Source organism: Dipteris shenzhenensis, chromosome 10, assembly GCF_047967505.1.
Source record: "Dipteris shenzhenensis isolate YYH24624 ecotype China chromosome 10, Dip_SZ_1.0, whole genome shotgun sequence".
In the NCBI taxonomy this organism is placed as follows: Eukaryota; Viridiplantae; Streptophyta; class Polypodiopsida; order Gleicheniales; family Dipteridaceae; genus Dipteris; species Dipteris shenzhenensis.
Window position 1 is genome coordinate 7,131,726 of NC_141605.1, and position 5,175 is coordinate 7,136,900.

The 5,175-nt window shown below is 42.7% G+C and overlaps 1 long non-coding RNA gene across 1 annotated transcript; it reads left to right on the forward strand.

The window, feature by feature from the left end:
* The first annotated feature begins 578 nt into the window (after nucleotides 1-578).
* On the forward strand, nucleotides 579-940 carry LOC147897339 (uncharacterized). Its single transcript, XR_015541702.1, has 2 exons — nucleotides 579-709; nucleotides 791-940. It is a non-coding gene; the product is annotated as an uncharacterized LOC147897339 (long non-coding RNA).
* Nucleotides 941-5,175: the final 4,235 nt, after the last annotated feature.

Here is a 5,175-nt window from a genome sequence, read left to right on the forward strand (position 1 = left end):
AGTCCCCCTTACTCATCAGGGGATCTCTCCTATCAAATCACATCTGCCGGAGAGATAATACAAGATAAAAAGGGCAAAGCAGTGATGGCCGCCATGAGGAGGTTGATGAGTCATCACTTCAAGAGCGGCATAAATACCGATTGGTGGTATCAAGATGCCCAAAAGAAGCAGGCGGTGATCGATGAGTTAAAACAAAGATACCCTAATCTGCCAAATGTGGAGTTTAATGACGATTATATGCGAGAGCGCATGGGTTTGGTTCTGAAGCATCGTAGATCAACCTTGCGTACTTCCATTACAAAGGGGTTGGCTAAACCCAGCTGGGCAGACAAAGCTGATTGGAAGTACTTCAAGAAGCAACATAGGGACCATTCCGAAATGTTTAAGGGTCAGAGGAGGGCTGTGAAGAGACGGCTGGACGTCATAGGTACTTCGCACTTTGGTGCAGGCGGACGGTATGCATTCGAGGCAACCGTGGTAAGTCTACTTCTTCCCATTTAATGTACTGTTCTATTTGTTTTACTTACATATTACATGCACTTTAGCTAACTCTAACTCTCGTAAATTGAATCCACAGCAAGCTGCGATGGGTCGTCTTCCTACAGATGCAGAGACGCGGCACGCATTTCGGATAGGAACAAAGCCGTGGTTCATTGAGCAAGAGGCAATGGGAGCGACAATCGATTGGGCTGAGGTGGCTGCTCGCACGGTATAAGTTTACTCCTACTTGTAATCTCACTTTTTAATTTAAGTTCCAATCTAATTTTCGATTTATATAGTTCACTCTTAGGGTCAAAGCTCAAGCGTCCCATCATCGGAGGCGAGCGATCAACAGGGCCAAGGATCGGACGCAGGTGGCGAGGACGAGGGAGAAGACGCACGTGTCGAGGACCAAGGAACAGGCCAACAAGACGAAGATGATTCGGATTCGGATGAGTAGTGGTAGTAGCATTTTGTATATCCGCTCGTTTGAGCAATTTTGTATCGCCCTTTCGACAGGGTAATTTTGTTACAAACACTATTGTATATGTCCGACATGTATATGCATTTGTTACTCATCATTTCACAAGAACAAATTTGTATCACCCTGCAAGCAAGGGAAATTTTATTATAAAAAACTTTCTTTTGTAATTACAAAAAAAAAAAAGGATTAGTGGGGCTAAACAGGGCCAAAAGGAAGCCCTGTTTAGCCCAACTAACCCTTTTTTTTAACTTCTATTACTCGTCGCAATATAGCGACGTTTACCAGTGTCGCTATATAGCGACGATTAACAGTGTCGCTATATAGCGACATTTCTATCATTGCTATATAGCGACGTTTGCCAATGTCGCTATATAGCGACGCTCCTTTTTCGACACTTTTAGCGACACTTATAGCGACATTTGTGCCCGTGAAAAAAAAAAAATTTCATGTAAAAAGCGTCGGTATTTCCGTCGAAAAATGGCCTATGCCTTGTAGTGTCTCTCTCTCTCTCTCCCTCTCTTGTGCCTCTGTTGGAGTTGCTCTATCCCTCTTCTTCTCCCTCTCCTATGCCTCTATTGTTGTTGCTCTGTCCCTCTCCTTCTCCCTCTCTTGTGCCTCTGTTGATGCAAACTCTGTCCCTCTCCTTCTCCCTCTCCTAAGCCTCTGCTGCTGCTGCTCTGTCCCTCTCCTTCTCCCTCTTTTGTGCCTCTATTGGAGCTGCATTTCCTTGTGTAGGAGTCCCATTCTTGCTATTGCAACCTCTGCAAGCATGGTGAGGAGAAAGGCTACAAGACCATGCAATGCTGTGACCTCTTGTGTCTTCCACAACACCAGAAATGCATTGGATGAGTGGATCCCTTGCACCTACAGCTTAAATGACTAGATAGTGATGAAAGGATCAGCCAAAGGTCCACATAAGCTTCCCAAGAGCAAGATAGGTGACATCTTGCATGAGTGGAAGGGGCGCATCTTGAAGTTCAAGTTTGGGAAGAAAGGATGGCTCGCAAAAGTGCAACATGTTTACAAGGGAAAAGATATGCGGCTTCCTCCATCACTCAATCAATCTAGGATACCATCACACTATGAGCCTTTCTATCTATGTACCTTTTTCACCTGTAAGTGTAATGAGTCCATTTGGAAATTTTGTGTTTGGTCTCTAAGAGCTCTTATTCATGGTGGCAGATGTTTTCCCTTTAGACCTTGAGGAGTGGGAACCAATTGACTCATTCACAGGCAAGTTCACTGCAATTCATGAGGATTTAGGTAAGTAAATGCATGTTGGGGAGAAGTTGGTCTCCTTGCAAATGAAGAATGTGTATTGGTATAATGCAACATACATCACTCCAACGACATCATCAAACTATGGCGATTTGCAAACCATTGCACCACCATAACTTCAAGACATGGATTGCAGCAATGTGAAAGAAAATGGAAAGAGTTACTATTACATTGATGAATGGAGCAATTGATACATCATTGACTGAAGCGAGTTTGAAGTATTTTAGTGTGCAGTCAGAGAAACACATATGGTGGTTAGGCTCGTTCCAGGTATGATCATTTTTTGTTTTATACTTGATTTTGGTCATTGTTTTCAAATCTGATATAGTAATACTTTTGTTTTCTATAATCTCGCAGGTGAAGACCGAAGACCATGAAACACTAGATTGGGTGTTTCACCACACGGAAATACCAAGAATAATCAAAAGACAAGTGCTGCCACCACATCATGGGATTAGGATGAGACCATTATTATTTTATGGTCTTGTATACAGTAACTATATATTGCTGTAATTTTTTATTCTTTTCTCCCCTTTAGGCACATTGGCCTTTAGGTGGGAGGTTGTTGGGGTAAAGGCACATTGCCACCCCTTTATTAAAGATATGACACCTATGACTGTCTGTGGCTCATCACTTCACACCTGCATCTATTGTGTCACTTCTCTCTCTCACTCTCTCCCCATTGTACTTCTCCCCCTTTCCTTCCCTCTCAACCTAACACCCCCCCTCAATGTCCACCCATAAGTGAACTTATTTTTTCAAGAAACCAAAGAGGGAAAAGGATAGAGAGGGAGTACAAGAGGTAGGAGAAGGGTGAGGAGTGCAAAATAGAGTGGGAGGTTGCTTGGAATAGGTGGGAGGTCGTCGAAAATAGGTGGGAGGAGATTTTGGGTTGCTAACTTGAGAGATTAGGGAATAGTTTGAAGAAAACGCCGCGCGTTTAGCGTTTCGGGTTTTAACCCACAGTGTCGCTATATAGAGATGCTTATTCGTCGCTATATAGTGACGTTTTTAATTAAAAACGTCGCTATATAGCGATGGAACAGAGCGTCGCTATATAGCGATGGAATAGAGCGTCGCTATATAGCGACGCTTACTGTCACTTTTTTAATGTGGCCTCAAGAGAAGCTCAAACATGCTATTTCATAATTGTCAATATCTCCTCTTCATGCTTATGTTGTGATTTTATAAGTTTAGATGGAAGGGATGAGTGGAAGCTTGTCCATGATGCGCCAACGCCCGAGAGCACGAAGTGGCTTACGGAGAGGTTATACTGTCATTGCACTCATTGCAAGCGAGAAGTATGACATCAACGTCGTATTATCATGCGCCACTTGTGGATGTATGGGGAGGAGCCGGAACCAGTACCCCCCGTTGGTGTTGCACATGTTGATGGATCATCGGTAAGTCAAAGCTATTTAAGTTCGCAATCTTATTGTATACCAGGAAATAGAAGATCTTATATTTACACGAAATCTTAAAACAGGATGAGGAGGGTGACGAGGGTACACATATACCTTCTCACTTTCAACAAGACTATAGTCTCCCGAAAGACGACGAGGGTATGGTCGACATGATGGATTCCATTTTTAGGGGCACTACATCCCACGTACACGTGATGTTAGAGTCTGAGGTCAAAATGCGAGAGTTGCAATCAACACAATTGTACGAGGGTGCTAGGATGTCTAAACTACGTGCTTGTCTCTCAATCTTGAATCTACAAGTACAGTATGGGTGGTCGGATACAAGTGTCTCGGCCTTATGTTATATTGTTGACATGACTTCATTGTTGCTTTGATAGTTCATCCTCCCAGTTACAATAAAAGGGTGCTTACAAGAAGATGTTAGAAATGCTATATTCAAGATCTATGGTATTGTGAGGTATGCTTACTATCAAATCGCATTATGTATTTTCTTAATCGACATGTGAAATAGGTGGATATCTCAAATATCTTACATATGCATGGACATGTGAAATAGGTGGATATCTCAAAAAGAGATCTCTATATTGAGCATCGAGAAGGCTAGGGTGGAATCCATCGAAGCCGTATGCTTGCTTGAGAAGCACTTTCCCTCAAGCATTATGACAACTCAAGTCCACTTGCTTGTGCACATAGTTGATGAGGTGGCTATAACAGGTACCGTTCATAATCGATGGATGCTTTTTCTCGAGCGGTTTATGAAAACTTTAAAGGGGTTTGTAAGACAAAGAGCAAGACTGGAAGCAAGCATGGCAGAGGGATGGCTTGTGCAAGAGTCATTAGTATATATCACAGAGTTTCTTGCATCCACGGATCCTGATATGCCGCAAGCTTGGCACAACAAGGATGATGATCGCATCATTGGCGAGGTTCCCCAAGGAAAAGGGATTGAAAGAAAGATGAGCGAAGAGCAAATGGATAAATTCAATAAGTTTTGTATCCTCAATAGCCCTGAGATGCAGAAGTGGATTGAGAGATATGAAGTGGCCAAAGCAGAAAGAATAAATGCAAGGACGAGATTCAGAGTAATGTACAGGCGATCACAACCATATCCACGAGATCTGGCTCTTCTCCCTACTCACATGTCACTTGATTGGCTACAACTGGCTCTACGTAAAGCCGAATGTGATGGAGAGATAATAAACGAGCGCGAGCGGGAGTTATCATCTGGATGTATGGTGCATGTAAGTTTCTTATCTCTTGATGTAATTAAGTAATTATTTGTGGCAATATATGCTATAAAATAGGTGCATCTTCATTGTTTTAATGATGCTCTTTTACAGTACAAAAAGTACAGTGCATTATGGTCATATGGACGACATTTTCGCGTGGAACGCATCGATTCAAAGAGAGTCACGTATGATTGTGGAGTCATGGCTAACTTCACACAAGATAGCCAAGCAAGTGCTTCAGATACCAATCTTCTCTCCTCACAGTTGGATTATTGTGGAA